Source organism: Sciurus carolinensis, chromosome 8 (assembly GCF_902686445.1).
Source record: "Sciurus carolinensis chromosome 8, mSciCar1.2, whole genome shotgun sequence".
NCBI lineage: Eukaryota > Metazoa > Chordata > Mammalia > Rodentia > Sciuridae > Sciurus > Sciurus carolinensis.
Genome location: NC_062220.1, coordinates 53,819,545 through 53,839,516, shown reverse-complemented (window position 1 = coordinate 53,839,516; position 19,972 = coordinate 53,819,545). Strand labels below are relative to the sequence as shown.

General features: G+C 35.7%; 1 protein-coding gene and 1 pseudogene across 15 annotated transcripts in view; one reads left to right on the top strand and one right to left on the bottom strand.

Annotated features, from left to right (window-relative positions):
- Adam22 (ADAM metallopeptidase domain 22) overlaps positions 1–19,972 on the top strand; it is a 212,192-nt gene that overhangs the window by 36,163 nt on the left and 156,057 nt on the right. The gene's annotated exons all lie outside the window — the stretch shown is intronic.
- On the bottom strand, positions 146–11,562 carry LOC124990461 (proteasome maturation protein-like; annotated as a pseudogene).

Here is a 19,972-nt window from a genome sequence, read left to right as displayed (position 1 = left end):
CATTGATATTATTTAGGCAAAAATTTTCATGCATCAACATTTTAATACTGTGTCCATCAAATTGTAATAACAAAACAATAATAGCATCAACAAAACCCACAACTATACACAAGATGTAGCCTGTTTTTATGAAAAGCATGTTGTATTACAGTACACCAAGTTTATATTCCACCATCAAGTATGGCTCTCTCTTTAGTTCAGTTTGTGATAGATCATTGAGAGGATCCTCAAATTCAACAGGCTCATCATAACCACTCAAAATATCCAGTGAGAGGTTGACCTGGAAATAAATGGAAGATGCTGAACCTCCTGTGCTATTGAGAATTCCATGTATCATTTACTGGAGAAAATAGACCCTGGATGTTCCCAGTATGGAGAAATTTTTGCTTGAGTTGAATTTTTTTTTTTCTGACAATTCAAGGGTATGACTGGGTGAAAGTTCATTTTTTTTTTTTCACACAAGAACAACCTTCTGAAAAAGATCACGACTTTGAAAAGGCCCACTTGCTGAGTCCAGTGGAATATTGTCCTTTATCAGAGAGCCACATCCTTTACCTTATCCTGCTCTGTTGACAGCATCTCGGCCCTTCCCCTTTGAAATTTTTTGGACTGTTGTAAACCTATTTTTAATTTGTAAAAAAGGGCATTTTTTTTTTTTTTACACTACTGAGTCTTTCTAACCAACACCATGGTGTATTTTTTAAAAATGTAAGATTTCTTTTATATCTTTCAGTAAAATTTAGTATTTTTGCTTTTATAGGCCCTGCACATTTTATGAAGAAAATTTTCCTGGAAGTTGTATTTGTTTTTGCTTCTATTGTGGATGTGACATTTTCCATCATATTTTGTGATTAGGTGTTGGTGTCATATAGGAAGCCACTTTTATTGTACCTTATTGAATGCTCTAAATATTGCTAATGGCTTTTCTTTGTTTCTCTTGGATTTGACAATGACATTATAGTCTGACAACAATGTGAATGGCAAATCATGAGAGTTCTTTTATTTTCAAAATGATACTTTTTACTACTATTTTCCCACCTTAATGCTTATTCTAAAAGTTTTTGAACTATATAATTTGGTGATAATAGTAATTTTGTCCTAGTTTTTTTAGAAACAGAGATATCTCTAGTATTCATCAGGGAGAATGTAGATTACTGGTTTGCAAGAGCGAGTCTTTATTATGTTAGTGCAGTATCCTGCATCTTGTTTATTAAGTTTTAAAGGAATGACTATTTGATTTTATTAAATGCCTTTCTGTTCAATTAAAGTGAGCCTATGAATTTTCTTATTTGATTGTTACTGTGATTTGTTATATCAGTGTTTTCCACTATTAAAAATTATTCTCAGCTGCAGAGAATAAACTCTACCATGTTGGATATCCTATATTTCGCTGGCCTCTTCACTTGTGACTTTAAAGTGGAGTCACACTTACTGTTTTTATCTAAATTATTATGGCACAAGATCCTTCTGGTCTTCCTGCTGTAAATTACTTTCATCCCCAAGTGTTTTCCTTAACTATTTTTGAGATTTGGTCTCTAGCCTTTTATCTTGCCATTGTATGTCTGCCACTGATAGATCCCCTGCAGAGACCATATGACAGTTGCTTTTCTGGGTACAGCTGCCCTTCACCAGTGATGACTGGTAACCTCTGCCACAGTGGTTACTTCAGGAACCTATGCACTCACACACACCCACAGGCCTTCTTGTGGAGGGGCAGTGTCCTCACTGGGAGAGCAGATCCTCTGTTCAGAGCCAGGTAGAGAAAAGGGTAAGCCCTTTCTTTTCTTCAATCAAGGCACTTTGCATCCTATCTCAGGGTGAAAAGGAATGGGGACATACATCCTCAGAAAGTGAAGATAGACTGTTACTCTCAGAGTTATGATCTGACTCCTGTAGCTTGACAGTACCTTTCCCAAAGCATGGCTTATTCAACTTTAAATCATAATACATGTGGCATGTCTGAAGTCCTGATTGCCAAATGTGTTTCCTTGTCAGAGTCTTCCATCATGAGGTGAAGAACAGATCCAATCACATAGCTCTCATGCTTAAGCTCTGGCTCCTTGTTTTCTTATCTAATGCTTAGAAAAGGACAGAGAGTAGTTTTCAGGAATAGGGAAAACTGACAAACAGCAAGCTTGTAGTGACACAACTCTGCAATTAACACCTTGAAGCAAGTGTAATTGATTTTCTGTACTGGTTTAAGCTTTCCCTAGGGTTTGGAGAACTCCCAGGGTATACCATAGAGACCTGTCCTGAAAAAAGTAAGGGATACTCGGTTGCAAATTTTAATTTCCATTGCAGAGTGCTGCAAAATATTGCATTTTAAGACTGTTTTTTAATTTTAAGATTCATTCTCTCCAGGTACTTTATTACTGTTAAAATAAATTTGCTGTTATATTATTTAGAATTTTTATATCTATAATCATAAATGAGATTAATACTATCTTTGTTTTACATCAAAAGTTAAAAAGATGTTTAAAATGAATTTTTTGTGTGTGTGTTTACAGACTGCTTCCTGAAACATTCTCTTGTGTAGTATGGAAATTTATATATCTAAGTGCACATGCATATTACACACACACATAAAAATTATATGTACTGTTTAAGCTGGTAACGTGAAAAAGACTAGCTCTTATGGTCAACATTCTATTCCTACTACCAAAAGAACCAAGACAAAAATGCTATTCTCACCAGATAATACTGTTGAGACCTAATATATTTATACATGTTTATATGTTTCAAATGTAAATATTTTACATGTGGATGTATATATGTAAAGGTTTAAACATCATTATTTCTATCCTGACCAGTCTAAGAAATTTTTAATAGTTTAATATTTGATAAATAGTTTTTTGATGGTTATTGATGCATTCAACTTTTCTACTTTTTCCTAAGCCAACCTGGGAAATTATATTTTTTCAAGCAATTGTCCACATCATGGAGAATTTCAGCCTTATTATCTGATAGAAAATAATTTCTAAAATTTATTCCATACCTGTTATATCTTCTTTCTTGATAGTGTTATTTTTTATGATTATCTTATTAAATATAACCTCAAATGTAACATACAGACTTTTGAGAACCTATTTATTGCATAAAATTGATAATTTTGATTTAAAAATTTTATTGAAGTATATTTCACGTTTTATAAAATTCACTCATTTCAAGTATACATTTCAATGATTTTTCATAATTTTACTAAGTGGTGCAATAATCATAATAAATCAGTTTTAAAACACTTCATTCCTCCAATAAGATTTCTTATCCCCCTTTACACTTAATCTCTAATCCTATCCCCAGCACAAGCAGTTACTAATTTACTCTCTGTCTAAGTTTGCCTTTTCTGGACATTTCTTTTAGAAGCAATATAATATATAACATCTTTCATATAATATATGTTCCTATGTCTATCTTCTTTCAGTTGGCACATATTTAAAATGTGGGCTGGGAACCGTGGCACATGCCTGTAATTCCAGTGGCTCATGAGGCTGAGGCAGGATTGCTAGTTCAAATCCAGCCTCAGCAAAAGTGGGGTACTAAGCAACTCAGTGATACCCTATCTCTAAATAAAATACAAAATAGGGCTGGGGATGTGACTCAGTGGCCAAGTGCCCCTAAGTTTAATCCCTGGCACCACAACCAACCCACTGGAAAATAAAAAAAAAAATAATAAAATTCCTCTGTGATGTGCATGGAAGGAAAGATATTGTACAAAACTGGAGTCAGTCCTTTCATAAGGATAGATGAGACCTGAGCAGGTTGGAGTCAAACTCCTGTACCTGAATGCTTATATTATTGGTTTAGTTAAGTGTTCTGCTTTCTGGTTAGTTTTTGAAAGTATAGCCTTATTACAGACACACACTCTTTCATTTGATTGTTTAATATGATCTGTAAATGTCCTTTAGCACTACCTGCTTTTTTTTTTTTTAAGGGAAATCTTAAGATTATAGCACACTTATGAACACATTATTTAAATTGTAAATAAAATAATTATTATTTAATATAATCAATACTATTTTTTAGTTTTCCAAGGAGAATACCAAGTAAAGTTGTTTTATGCTTGAAAAGATTGCTGTATATTTTTGTTACAGATTTATCAAATGAATCAAAAATATAATTTTCTAGATACAGTCAGTACTAGTAATTGTAGCAGTGAAACTTGTAATGCAATTAACTGTTTTTACATACTTATGTAGAAATTGTTTTCAGTTTTCACAATGATTAGGAGACATGTTAAAGATTAGACCATCAGAGGTCACTGCTATTTTTCTTTCAGGTGTCAAAGTATTGAATTTTGCTAAACTGTCTACTGGTGGTAGCAACATAGCTCAGCAACAGGGAACTTAATCAGCTACAGTGAATTGAATTCCCTGAACATTAATGTAATTTAAGTTTATGACAATGACTGTTAAGATATAGGGTATCTTGTTTTTATTAGATACCCAATCTTGTAAAATCTCTGTAAGGTAAAAGATCTAATTTGAGCAATTGGAAACATGTTCTCTAATAGCTGTATTTGTTTTATAGTAAAGACTTTGTTTTAAAGCGAGATATAAGATACATGTTTGTCCCCAGGTGATACAATCTGCGCAGAGCTGGCTTGTTGCTCTTTGTCTCTGAAATATTTTCCTTTTTATGGATATATCAATCTGTTACCACACACTGTGAATATATGTATATTCTCTCATACTTCACTTGTTGGCACATCTCAGCCAGTGAGAGCTGGTGTGGCAGATTGTACTGTACACCCTTGTCTCATGAGCACTAACTGTCACGATTCTCAGGCATGGAGTGTGACCATGTTATTCTCAGTTGACTCTTATTTTGTCCAAAATTGAACAGTTTTGACCTAAAAATGAGGTAGAAGTACTAATGCTAGATATACTGCAAAGAAGCAAAGGTTAATATCCTACTTATTAAAATGAGAGTTTTTCAAAGGTTCAAGACTCATCCTGGAAACTGGTAGAGGATGAAGGTCAATTTTAATTTCCTCTGAGGAAACAGCCATGGAATACATAGGATAACAATCCATGGAGAGCAAGAGGCAGTGCCATATTTTGAGGTTAGGAAGGGAGTCATACACATCATTGCTGCCTGGTGGCTTGGTTACAGTTGTGTGAATGGTAGCTAGGAGGAACTTTAGCGAAGTTACTCTTACAAAGCTATGGGATTTTGCAGAGAAACGCACTGTGATGCCCCTCTGTGAGGACTATGGTATAGCAGCCCCGTGCAGGGCCCATACAGTTAGTGCACTCTTATTTGCCTGGCCACATCCCTGGCACTCAAGGATGAAAAACTGGAAACTTGATCTGGGTTGTGGTTCAGTGGTAGAGCTCTTGCTGAGCATGCACTAGGTTTACTGGGTTTGATCCCCAGCACTGAAAAAAAGAAAGAAAGAAAAAGAGAAATAAATTTGTTTTAAGGTAGGTTACATATTAAGTTAATGTTTTATGAAAAGGTATTTGCATTTTAATACAAGTCATATTTGCATATTTTGTTTTAAGAAAATCTTATGGTAATTTTCTGCAATAATTGTTTCACCTTAACTTAGGTTTATCTAATTCAGAGATGTTGGAGAAGTGGAGCCTGTGGAAGTCCTGAGGCTATCCTTTTTAAAAATATTTTTAGTTGTAGATGGGCACAATACCTTTCTTTATTTTTTTGTTTATTTTTATATGGTGCTAAGGATCAATCCCAGGGCTTCACCTGTGCTAGGCAAGCTGTCTACCCTACCACTGAGTCACAACCCCAGCCCCCTGAGGCTATCCTTTGTCCTGCTCTTGTTTTTTTAGTTTGCCTTAGGTTCTTAGAGGGTCAGCAATGGCAGAAGCACCAGGTGAATCTCTTAAATTCAAAGACATATGCAGCCACTTCCTTTAGTCCTGATCTAGAGAGTTAGTTTCTCCACTTTATTCTTTTAAAAGAGAAAATATAGTCAAAGAAACAAAAACATGGAAGATGTCCCTAAAACAATGGTTTATTATGTTCTGTTTGCTCAAGGGAAGAAAGATTTGCAAGGAACAATTAATTCTACTGTTTGCATATGCATTTTTTTTTTTTTTTGGTCTAGTGCTAGGGATTGAGCTACATCCCCAGCCCTGCATATGCTTTATTGTCAGAGTCTAAAGTTAAAAAAAGTCAAGAATTATGCCTAATCAGAGATGTTTCCACATGTATTAAATTTGGTTCTATAAGGTGAAATATAAATGTAGGTTGTTTAACAAACTTACAATATGCTTTCATGCTTTCATTTATGATTGTGCTCTTCAATCAAAATATTATTTCTGGGCTGGGGAGATAGCTCAGCTGGTAGAGTGCTTGCCTCGCAAGCACAGGGCCGTGAGTTCGATCCCCAGTACCGCGAAAAAAAGAAAAAAGAAAAAATATTATTTCTGAGGCAGGTATGGTAGTATACACCTGCTTGGATGGGTGAGGTGATGGGAGACCTGAGTCTAGGAGTTTAAGACCAGTCTGGGCAATGTAGCAAGACCTGTCTCAAAAATGACAAAAGACAAAAAAAAAAAAAAAAAAAAAAAAAAAAAATCAACATTATTCCTTAGATGAAAACAATAGTTATGACAAATTTCCATGTATATAGAAGAGAAATAGAGGGAAAGTTTAAATAACTAATTTTTATTCTGACTCATTTTTGTTCATTGGTTAATAAAAGAAATAAAAAGGGGCTGGGGATATAGCTCAGTTGGTAGCGTGCTTGCCCCGTAAGCACAGGGCCCTGGGTTCAATCCCCAGCACTGCAAAAAGAAATAAAAAGAAAGGAAAACTGACATAAAGAATTAAATTTAAAGTAGGATCTATTATATATTCAGAGGTCAGTACAGATTGGTTCAGTCTTTCATATATTTTATATTTACAGCATTTTATAGTCATAGTTTTACTGATGACCCTAGTATACGCTAAGATCCTGAAATGTCTTTAGAAATAGTAACAAAAAACTAGACTATTTTGTGTATAGGTTTATTTTTATTATATTCATCTGTATTATTAATACCCTCCTATATCCTGATTGAGGGAAAATTAATAATGTTATGTTTTCTTTGATAATATTTTTAATAGTCAGAGATGATAATTTAAAAAAGTGAACTCTATTTTCCATTTAAATGTATTTGTGCTGGTTGCTGCTTAATGTGTGTGACTTAAAGCTTGAATGTATTAGAAGAGAATTTGCTTTATACTTCTTGCATTTATGTGCTCATTTGTCTGCTCATTCCCTCACCAATTCATCCACTGAGTGTTTATAAAGCACCCACCACATGCTGGACACTCCGTTAGGTGTTGAGGGCTTAGGTCACAGAAGACAAGGACTTTGTCCTCAAGTACATGACATCCTGGTCTGGGTAGATGCAAACAGTGATGGAACAGTGTGAAGGGGTGTAAGACAGTATGATGGAACTTTATTGAAAGGAAGTATCTCATTACTTATTGATAATTTTTCTGCAGATCCCAATTCTTTGCTAGTTTTACATTATGACTAAGATTCTTATTTATTTTAAATACTTTTAAGATATTGAATAGCCTAAATAACATATATGAATAATTTTAAGGAGAATGCCTATATAACTCTACCCAGGTCTAGGATAGTACCAGCATGCTCCTAGCCCAGTCTCTTTCCCATTCTGCTATTAGAAATAACCACCCTGATTTCTGTGATAATCACTTCAATGATTTTCTTTACGGTTTTATCATCTGTATTTTCATCACTAAACACAAAGGTACATTTCTCTCCCCTGAAAATTTAAAGGTGGAGTGGAGTTGCAGATTTTTATTTATCCAATATTTACATTCAAATGCAGAGATTATTCTTTGTGATGCTCAACTGTCCACAAGTTGACTAGTGGGAGCCTTTGGTTTCAGTGTCATTTTGATATGATCCATTAATCCTTAAGTGCTTCTTTGCTTTCTGGGACAGCAAGAGACATTTCTTGCTTTCTGGGAAAACCAGGTTGGCCTTTTCATTTATAATTGACTTCTAATTTCTTATGGCGACTGGTTTATAAACTGATCGTGGTCTTCATTTTGCTGTTTCAATTGTATATCATCATCTTCTCAAGTTCTTTCATGAGAAAGGCCAGATGACAGCTTACTATTTCTCATTGTTAATCAAATATTGAACTAACATGTATACTAACAAAAGCATTTCAGTTATTTGACTTTTGGGAAGATTGCCTTATACATATTAATTGAGTGGGTCTGTGATCTTAGATATAGCTCCTTTTAGAATGTCATTGTGGTGCCATAGGTGGGGATTGAGTTGCTGATCAACATTTAAAAAAAATTAGAATGCTTAGGGAACAAGTTCTTACTATCCCCAAGATTGAGATAGTCTTGAAACCCACTAGTGAAATACTTAATATCCTCACAACCATATGATATTTGATCAGAGATCCCTAAGCCCAAAGGCACTCTTGTCCATGTGAGGAAACATGTATGTCTGGTGATCTAAGTACAAGATGATAAAAAGCTGTAATTCTACTGATATTAACCTAGGGAATGATTGAACAATTTTTCCCAGTAAAGGACTTTAGATAAAGCTTCACAAAAAAATGGAATGTTTTTTTCCTGGATTTTAAGCTGTGTGGAATTTTGCTAGGGCAGTGGTTAACTAAATCAGAGGAAAGGGAACAATGATAAGGTGATAACTGTCCTGGGGCAGAGTTCATGAAGTTTAGGGATTTGGGGAGGGCTGGGAGACAAAGCTACCTTGTTATTGGAGTGAGACTGAGATCTTGATTGCCCTATTAAAGAAGGTGGACTTTACTTCATTGGTAATGGCAGAGTGTCAGTGTTTTTAAGTGAGTGAGTTTTAAAATCAGTAGTATTTCCAGAAGGATAACTATGATAGCAGTATGGAAGTTTGATTAATCATTAAAACAAATACCTGGTATGATCTGAACTCTTAATAAGCCTACTTCGATTAGTGTTTTTTAAGACACAGTTTAATTTCAGGTTTCCATAGGTAGTATTGCTTTTTAGATCTACCCTAAATACTTATTTTACTTATTTGTGTTATGAAATTGTTTTCCTATAGCACATTTTGATAATGTTTTGGTCTAAAAGGAACAGAAAAATCTGACTCAAAGAACCCTAAACAAAATGAGATTCCTGTCTCATGTAACTGTGACTCTAGACCCCAAGGGTAACTCCAGGTATGTTGCTTTGCCAGTCTTCTGTCCAGAAAAGATGAAAAGGCCACCACTTCCTCTGTCTCACTATAGAAACCAGGCACCTTTATATTAAAACTTTTGAAATCTTATTGGCCATAATTGAGTCAGTCCTCCTTCTGGAGCAACCTTTGGCAAAGGAAAAGGTACCTTCATGATTAGTTGCTGCTAATTGGGATTACCCTGTAACTGAGGGAAGTTTACATTTCTTGAAGTGGTATGGAAGAAGAAAGGATTTTGGACCTATCAGTTTCTGTTAGCTGACCATTCAGAGTTCTATAGCTTTGGAATGTGCAGGGGATGTTGGAGAGATAGATAACAAAGTATGATAAAGAGAATTTGAATAAAGGTGACCTTCAAAGAATGAATGGACTTTAGTGCTATTGTAATACTGCTGCTGAGTTCATTCTACAGGCTTGCTGAAATGAGAACCTCTATGTACTAAATATTCACCCTTTACATTTGATCTTAGAGGAACTCCCTTTAGGAACATTGAGTCACATGACAGTAAAACCGGGGTTTCTTATTGAATTGTAATTATTGATAATCCATGTACATCTTATTATTCATATCCACTGAGGTCCTAAAATAACTTGCTTTAACATTTTTTCATTTTAGTAACTTTTGCTGTAGATAATCAGGTTAGAAATATTAAATATCAGGTTGTCCAAGAATAGTTCTGGGCATATTGAAATTCAGCCCTCTGCTGACTAACTTTGGACACCCCCAGCCAATAGCTTTCCTCTGTGGTAAGTCAATAAGCCTCAAGCCATTCTCCCCCATGCTCAGCCCTTCCATCACTACACTGGGCATGTGCGTTCCTTCTGCCCATGCAGTGCAGTGTGGTCCCCAGAAACCTTGAGCTTGTTATCACCCATTCTCTGATAAATTAATCCATTATAATGTGCTGGCTGGTTCTAGCCCTCTTCTTTGTGTACATGACTTTTTAGAGATATTCTTGCCTCTTTTGGATAATTCAAAGGATTGACTATAAAACAGGATATTTTAAGACAGGTAGGAGGATAGGGTAGGATTTTGAGCACTGTGATAGCTCTTCAACTTTATCGTTAAAAAACATTATATAAACATAAAACTACCCCTGCTCGACGGATGATTTGAGCCCATGAACTCATGTTGACACCAGACTTCTCTGAGAGATCCTGGACACTCAAGCAATATTCATTTAGAGAAAGAACATAATCAAACTATTAATTAGCACCTAATGAAATTATTAATAATGTTAACCAAGAAAACTTCTATATTTTTGATGTAAACAACATACAAAAAATAACTACCCCCCCTTTTTTTTTTACAAAAACTATTTTGTAGTTTATATTCATTGAAGTCTGTTCCACAATTGTAAAAATGGTTGGTTGATTGTCATTCTTCAACCAGGTTGTCTGTGGAGATCTGGTATCGTTGTGGTCACTTGAGTTACCCTCTCCCATTGCTTTCTGCCTCTCTGGGTCTAATTTTTATGTGAGTGTAATTCATTAGCTCTTCTTTTTCAAATGTTATTTTTCTGTCTCTGCTTCTACCCTGACTCCACTACTAAAACTTGTAGTTCAGAGTCTAATAGACAACAAAACCTCAACAGAGATTACAGAAAATGCCAGTTTTCACTTTGCCATTTATCATATATGTATGTATGTATGTCTAGTACTGGGGATTGAACCCAAGGATGTTGTCCCACTTTTTTTTTTTTTAAATTATTTTTAATTTTGATACAGAGTCTTGCTACCTTGCCCAGGCTGGCCTCAAACTTGTGGTCCTCCTCCCTCAGCCTCCCAGGCACGTGCCACCACACCTGGCTTGTACCTGTATTTAAATATGTAAACACACAAACTTCCTGAAGTTTAGCCAGAGTAGTGAACAATGGCTTTGAAATAGTCCTTCCAGCAATGTTTTATTTTTTTCTTTAAAGACCTTTTATAATTAGTAACACATGGCTATGGATATGAATACAAGAGGATTTGACATAAATAGCAGATGTTGATATATCCCTCCCTCTATAAAAATTATCATGGGAATCACAGTGCTAGGATGGAATAATGGCCACAGTTCTGCCCCATGTACACCGTGGTTGCTACTGGGCAATGTTCAGAAGGTTTCTTTTTTTTGAAATCCAAAAGGGCACTTCTCACTGGCCAGATACTAGCTGCAAACCTGCCCCTCCAAAGGACATTTACTTTTTTGAATGAGTCATCCTAACCAAAGTTTTCATTGTTTCTTCCTCATTAGCTATGTTCCTACCTCAGTTGTCTCAACCATGTCTGCATATTAAAATTATCTGGGAGTTTAAAAAACAACCAGTACCTGGGTCCCATCCCAGACCAACTAGCGAAGTGTTTTCACAGTGTGATCCTTGGACCAGCAGTGTCATCTTGGGAAATTATTGGAAATATACATTCAAGGTCCTCACCTACACGTACTGAATCAGAATCATTGATGGATGGGACCGAGGAAATTATGTTTTAACCAACCTTCTGACTGATTCTGACTTATGCTTAAGTTTGAGAACCAGTGATCTAATGTTTTTTCCTCTTAACACTCCCATACTACAGTTTCTTCTCATTATCTGAATATAGTCCAGACCTCAACCCTATACCTATGTGCCACCCCTCCCCTTACATATATTCCATAGGAATGTTTTTGTTAAGGTTCGGTAATTAAAAACTGTTTTCACTCATATTCTAATAAAAATAATATCTTCTGGATAAATCTTGTTAAAAATCAAGACCATTTTTTTTCCTTTTTAAATCTGGCCATTGTGAATTAGATCAAAGAAAATTCCTACTGGGTCTTGTGTAGCTTCCTTTGAATTGAGGTGTTGTTCTCTTGAGCTAGAAAATGGTTGAATTATTCATTCAGTTGGTAACCAAGGGTTTATTTTGAAATAATAGGGGCATGGCCATGGTATCAAGTTATCATGAATTTTAGATCCAAGAATAGGTACAAATTTCCAGAATCTATAATATAAGAGGGGAAAGGAAGCAACACAACAGGAAACTCCAGGTAGCAGATTGTGCTGGTTGATTGGCTAATGTACTGTTTCCTGGATGTCCTAGTCATTTTTAACTGCTATAGGAAAAATACCATAGACTAGGTGACTTGAACAACAGAAATAAATTCCTCACAGTTCCAAAAGCTGGCAAGACCAAGGTCAATGTTCTGGCTTATTTAGTTCTGGGTAAGGGCCTTCTTCCTGATTTGCAAATGATAGCAACTCAAGTGTAGTTTATCACTGTGCTACATCCTCAGCCCCTTTTTATTTTTTATTTTAAGAGTACCTCACTAAATTGCTGATGCTGCCTTGAACTCATAATCCTCCTGCCTCAGCCTCCCAAGTCACAGGGATTATGGGTGTGTGCCACTGCATCTTATGTGGGTACTAATTCCAACCACTCTCATGACCTAAGCACAACCCAAGACTCCACTTCTTCACACCGTTGCATCGGAAGTTGGGATTTCATTTTGCAAATTGTGGGGGACACAAACATTCACTCTGTAACACTGAAGGAAATATTATTGGTACATGCAACCTCAAAGGATCAGTGCAAAGGTTTGTATGGAAAAAAAAAGTTCTGGGGTCACACAGGTATCCCGTTATAGATATTTTGTTGTGCCAGTTGTAGATATTTGATTAAATGGTACATGTATCCAACAGAGAGGCAATGTAGTTGGTGGTTACTTATAGACTTTGTAGCCAATCAACCTGGATTCAAAATCTATACCAATTACTAGTCGTGTGACTGTGGCAAATTAGTTAACTGGTCAGTGACTGGGTTTCTCCACGTGTAAAGTAGGGATAGTAACAGTACCTGTTTCATAGGGTACTCATCAGATGTAGTGGTTAATACATATGAAACACACAAAAAAAATTGTTCTGGGCTGGGAATAGAGCTCAGTTGGTAGAGTGCTTGCCTTATATATGTACAAGACCCTGGGTTCAATCTCCAGCACCACCAAAAAAAAAAAAAAAAAAAAAGAAAGAAAGAAAAAGAAAAATTGTTCTGAATTCTTTCTATGCAGTTCTGAAACCCCCAGAGCTCTGAAAACAAAGATCTTGTAAATTTGAAACAATATATTTGGTATTGAAAATGTCACTAGATGATACACATATTGGTTTTGTATTATTGCTGTATTAAGTTAGTCACTTAAATCATGTATTTTTCATCCCACTGTTTCCATGGGTCAGAATTCTGGGTACAAGCTATCTTGGCCACATTCTTTGCTTAGAGTCTCATGAGTCTAAATCAAGATGTATTCAAGATGTGTTCCTTTCTAAGCTGCTAGAAAATAATCTGCTTCTGCATGTTTTTAGATAGTTGACACAATTCCCTTCCTTGAGGTTATAGGACTGCGGTTTCTACTGCTTTGGTAATTGTTGGCCTTGGATTGTTCTTCTGAAGGTTGCCTGCATTTCCTGGTTAGTGGTGCCCTTCCTCCATCTTCAAAGGCAGCAGGGACTGACTGAGTCCCTCTCAGACTTTGAATCTCAGCCCTCCACTTCTGGCTCATTTCTCCTCTGCCATCTTCTCCCACCATCTCTCTCCCATGAACTCTTCTGCCTTCCTCTTCTGTTTTTAAGGACTCATGAGATTATATTTGGCTCACCCAGATAATCCAGGATAATCTCCCTATTTTAAAGTCAGCTCTTTAGTAGCCTTAATTCTGTGTGCAATGTTTCTTCATATAGTACCTGGATCAGTATTGAATAACCCAAGAATGGGAATCTTGGGGGACATCTTGAGATTTCTGTCTACTATGATACATTAGACTATTTGTATTCTTTATACTACTAAAGTATGATTGTCATGTGGTACAGAAATATTAGTATGTTTGATTGTAGTTGTTATCCTTCATTGTGCTGGGGGCATTAAGTAGCATGTGATATATGCACATGCTACCTTTCTAAAATTAAATAATTTCTAACTCCAAAATACATCTGGCCCCAAGGGTTGTTGAAGGGATTGTGGGCGTGTTATAAAAAGTTGCTGGTGAAAGATATTTTTGAGAGCATTTATATTTATATTTTAAAATACTGTGAAATGGTACATGTGTAGCTCTCACTATTTGAGATAAAGGATGTTAATTTGTTCTGCAGATTCAAATTTAGAAAACTAAAATGGACTTTTGGAGACAGATTCCTATTTTAAAGACTAAGAAAGGAAAGGATGAAGGTAACATTTATGAAACATTGTAAATTCACATTGCACACAGTAAAAATGGTGGGGGTATGTCATTAATTTAATCCTTATAACCAAATAAGCTGTTATTTTACCTATTGTCCTGGGGTCAAGAATTAGGGAGACTAATTCATTCAGGGTCATTAGGTAGAAATGACATTTGAACTTTGTACAGACTTCAGAGTCTACTTAATTCATTAAAGAATGGTGGCAGATCTGGGATTTAAACTCTAGTCTAAATCACCCAAGTAGCTGTTTTAATTATATAATTCTGTGTTTACAAATGTCTTTCAAATCATTTAAAGCATAAAAACTTCTTACAAGGGAAAATTATGATGCTTGGTCTGCTACCAAAATTAATTTTCAGTTTAATACTTTTCTATTGGATAAATCTTTACTAGAAATTATTTGCCATAAAATTTCATGTCTCAAAATGACAGTTTACTGATTTAATAGCCACTAATGAATCTTGGAAATAATAGTGTGTTAAAAATTTTTTTTTGGTACAGGGATTGAACCCAGAGCCACTCAACCAGTGAGCCACATCCCCAGCCCTTTTTATTTTTTTATTTTGAGACAGGACTGAGCTGCTTAGGGCCGTGCTAAATTGCTGAGGCTGGCTTTGAATTTATGATGCTCCTGCCTTAGCCTCCCAGACTGTTGGGATTATAGGTATGTGCCACCATGCCTGGCTATAATGCATTTTTTGATACTGAAGCATTTCATTAGATTCAGTGTTGTTGAGTAATGCCTTACTTTTCTTTAGATATCTAGTTGGTTATTCCTGTTATACAAAATATTCTCTTTTGAAAAATAAATAGCTCCCCTGCTGTTTTATGTTTAAACTCCTCCTCGCTGTTTTGGTCTCTGTTTTCTCTATGTAGTAAAGTGTTGACAGAAAGCAACAGTACAGAGAGATAAAAATATGCATCAATTAGAACGCAAATCACAGTGTGGTTTTCAAGCTAAGTATTTTAGTAAGGACATGAGAAACACAGCTGTAATAAGTGTCTGAATAGGAATTTCTTTTGAATTGTTGCTAAAATTGAATCTTATTTTCATTTTATATTTGTCAAAAGGGATCAAAAACTGGAAGAAGCATACATATGCAAGAGCATGCATCATTTTGAAAAATAAATGTGAAATGAAGATTAATGATTTTACTAATGTCTTCATTCTGTTCCTTTTATTTTGTTTTCATATCCACAAAGAAAATGGTCTAGTTTTGCATTATTCATTATGATACATTTTAAAAAGTCTTGGTTTTTAAGGACCAACTTTATGATCCAACAAAATATATTCCAGCTTACATGACTTTTTTTTTTTAACAAAAATTAGAAATGAAGCGTTGAGATATATGACTATACTGAAGATAACTTGAATATATGCTCATTTAGACTAAAGCTTAGGAAAGTTCATAACTTTTAGCAGGAATAAACACAATTTTAATGAACCATGATATGTCTGCAAATAAAGGAGTGGAAAGGCAGAAAAGATACCATGCCTTTGTTTCTACCCTGACCTTGAGGAAGGTGATTCTCTATCCCCTTCATTTGCTGTTTATCATTTGTTTTTGTTTTTGTTTTACAGACAGCATTCCAGGTGAGGCACTTGGATTGTTCTATCTTACAGTTGCTTCTATCTTTTAGAATCAGAATTGAGAATGGTTAGATTTTATGTGATAACTTCCAAAAAAGTCACTTAGAAATCTAATGCCTGACTGTCTTTTCAATCAAAAGGAATAGAAATACATTCAGAAAAATAATGCAGAAAAATTTTGGGTCAAGACAGCATGAAAGGCCGTGGAAACTCAAAAAAGTTAATACTTAGGAATAAATAATTCCCTCTTGTTTATATATCTAGTGTACCATTGTCTCTTTAGAGAGGAGACCAGAAACCCCATTGTAAAAAATATTTTTAGTTGTAGATGGACATAATACCTTTATTTTGTTTGTTCAGTTTTTTTTTTTTTTTTTTTTTTTTTTTTTTTAATGTGGCACTGGGGATCAAACCCATTGAGGCAAGCTCTCTACCACTGAGCCACAACCCCAGCCCCGAAACTCTAATTTTTGTCTGTGGTGTTCTCATTCCAAAATGGGAGGATGCGATTTTGAACTTTAATGCTAAATTGATGTATGGTACACTGTGTACTGCCACTTAAAAGCTTTATCTTTTTCTGATCAAGCTTATAGTATTGAATATAGGAATTATTTCCCCATAGTTTTTGACCTAATAATATCTATATTTCCCCTATTGACCTATAGGGTCTAGCCCTTGGGTGAAGAACTAGCAAGGTGCAATTGGTCATATTGGATATTTCTATAATGTATTTACAGAAAGGAAAAATTATGACAGAGCAGAGACTCAAAAGATGCAGGTTTGTGTTGTAGCTCTGTAACTTACTATTTATATAACCTTGGCTATGCTGTATAATCTCTCTAAGGGGGTCAGTTTTCTTGACATTCAAATGACAAATGTTCTTGTTTTATTTGACCTAGAAAAGTTTTTGTGAAAATGTAATGTTATTAACTTTGCCACTTGTGAAATATGATGTGTATCAGTTTTAGATGACAAAGTTTTAACATGAATTAGTAAAGGAAAGGATTTATTGACTTGTGAGTGAGATCCAAGGGGGTATTGCTTTTTAGTCTACAGTTCTCTGTTGCTTGACAGCTCTTAGTTCTGCTGTGCTGCATCTTTAGTTTCTAACACAGTGTATATACTTCATGTTCAGCCTTCATGTTCAGCCCAGTAGGGAAGATTGCCTGCCTCTGTCCTATTCTCTCAGTCTCCTCTTCAACCTGCTCTGATAGAGTCCACAGGCTCAGTATTGGTTCAGGCACTGTAACCAGGAAATATGATGTGGACATTGGTTGAAGGCAGTGTGGAGCTGGGTATGAACCCATCCTTCCCTGTCCAAGGAGCTGGGTGGGTAGGAGGGGTGAATTCCCCAAGGACCTTCAGGGCATACTTTACTAACATGGAGAATGTTCTGCCACGGGGTGGGAATTTAGCTCTGTTGCGAAGTTTGCTTAGCACATGCAAGGTCCTGGGTTTGAGCCTTAGCACTGAAGAAAAAATAAATTAAAATTAAAAAACAAATCAACCAGAGAATATTGTGCCATAAGAAAATCTTGCCACTGAACAAGATGCTGTTATTCTTTTCCTCTGTGAAGAAAATATTTAATGGCTTAAAAAGAAAGAAAAGAAATAATTGGTGGACATTCCTGGAAATCAAGAAAGAACCAAATTCCAAAGACAGATTTTATTTAATAAGCAAGAGTAGCGGGAAACCTCCAGAAATTTATCAAGGACAGATAAGTACAATGATGTATGTGAGGCAGAACCTTCTTCTTGACCATTTGAGAAGATTGTTTTCACTCCCTTTTAGATCCTGACCCAAGATATAATTCATTTTCAAGGAGGTTATTCTCAGGCCAAAGGAATAGGATTAGTAAAACGTCATCCTTGATGAAATAAGCAAATGTAATTTGTTAAGTGTGGGAACTTGTAGTTAGAACCAGCAATTCTTTATTAGCAATGTACATATTATTGCCAAAAAAGTAGCTCTACAAATTGTGAAAATGATTCTAATTTTCAGTGACTAAGCGGGGTCAGAATGAAAAGAGTTGAGCAGAGAAAATTATAAAACTCTAATAAAATTTTATTCAGGAAAGGCAGACAGCTGCAGAAGGCATGTTGTTGTTGCCCCTCAGGAGAACAGGGAGTCTTAGGAGATTTGGAACAAACAAACTTAAAAGGAATTAGAAAGGCAGAAAGTTAAAACAGTTCTAACCCAGGAAAGAAATTATCAATTTAAAATTGCCTTCTTGGTTCCAGTAACTTTATGTTCATTATCTCTTTAAAAAATTTTTTTTAGTTGTAGATGGAACACAGTACCTTTATTTTATTTATTTTTATATGGTGCTGAGAATCAAACCCAGTGTCTCACACATGCCAGTCGAGTGCTCCACCACTGAGCCACAAACCCAGCCCTCATTATCCCTTTTAAGCCTCAGGATAGTTCTGTTTTACAAGTGGGGAAACTCAGAGGAATTAAATAACTTGCTCAGGGTTCTACAGTTGAGAATCAAGTGAATTGGTGATGCTGCTGCCGTACCTCAGGTACTCTATGGAATTTCTTGGGAATTAGAGTGAACTTTATTCTTTGAGCTCTCCTCTCATATTTGATATATCCTGAGAATCACTTTTTAAATTATTTCAAAAGACAGTGTTACATGCTAGAGTTAAGTAAGATATTGTGAAATGTTTAGCTATTTCAAGTTTGGGAAACAAAGACAGATGATAGTCTCCCAGTGGAGAGTAAATTTGTTCCTTAAGAAAAGAATACTTTGAGTGTAAATGCAACTATTTTCAGAAAGCTTATAAAAAACTTGTCACTGTTTAAGGGCAACTGTTATTCTTTGAGAAGTTTTTAAATGTTCCTAAGAAAGTTTCTAAAGTCAGAGAAGTTTGGGGAAAGCTCTGCATTATGCCTGCCTCTTAGATTCATATCCAAGTGTATGAAACTGGGAAATTGCCCTTCTTGCACTGAGTCTCCTGTGAGTACTCACAAGTGAGCAGGGTTATTATTGACTGTTCACCCGTGGTGGACAGGCAGACACAGACCTGAGACTACAGAACAGTTAGGAGAGCCCAGAAAGATGCATAGACAGGCAGACATAGGCCTGAGACTGCAGAACAGTTAGGAGGGTCCAGAAAGATGTATGTTAGAAAAGAACTGAAAATCGCTATGTATCTTTAACCCTCTTAGCAGAAACTTTGACTTTTTTAGGTTCTTCAGGGGGATTTGAAGTCCTAGGCAGCTGACTTCTGTAACTGACTTCTGTGTCACCTGCATGGAGAGACCTCTTCCTGTAATGGAGACCTGAATTATCTCAGCATCTGTTAGTCTGTGAGCTTAGTGACAAATATCCACATGTTAAAGTTTCTGAGAACTCCTGAGGTAGAGAAATGTGCTCCAACCAGCATTCCCTACATTTTCTTGGTCATGTACTATCTTTTTCTTTTTTAAATTGGGGTGGGGTGGTGTGTGGTTAAAACATCTACTCACACCTTCTGTACCACATTTAGAGGAATGAAGGCCCAAGATGTGCCCTGGGTCAGACTCTAACCTTTGGGAAGTACTGAATCGAGAATGGTGGACTTGTCCCATGTAACTTAAAATAAAAGAACACAAAATCATAAAGTAAGGAAGATCCACAAAGTTCTAAATTTTAAATGATGAATGCACTTACCACCCATCATGCACTGTTCTAAGTACTTTAGTTGCATTAGTGTCTTCAAAATTCAAAACAATAAACTGAGGCACAGAGAGATTCAATAAATTGTGTAAGGCCACCCATGGAATATGCGATGGATCTAAGAGTCTGCTTGGGGCCAGAGTTTATGCTCTTAAGCAATACATGTTCTGCTTCTCAGATTAAGAACTTGGATACTCTTGAAAAAAATGATCTTTTTGAAAAGCTTTTTTGTTATTTTTTTGAACAGAGTGGTGGGAATTCTTATTTTTGTAGAGCCCTTGGCAGTGTAGTTTGACTTTTTATTGTATCCTCACCATTACTTTTGTATATTACAGAGACA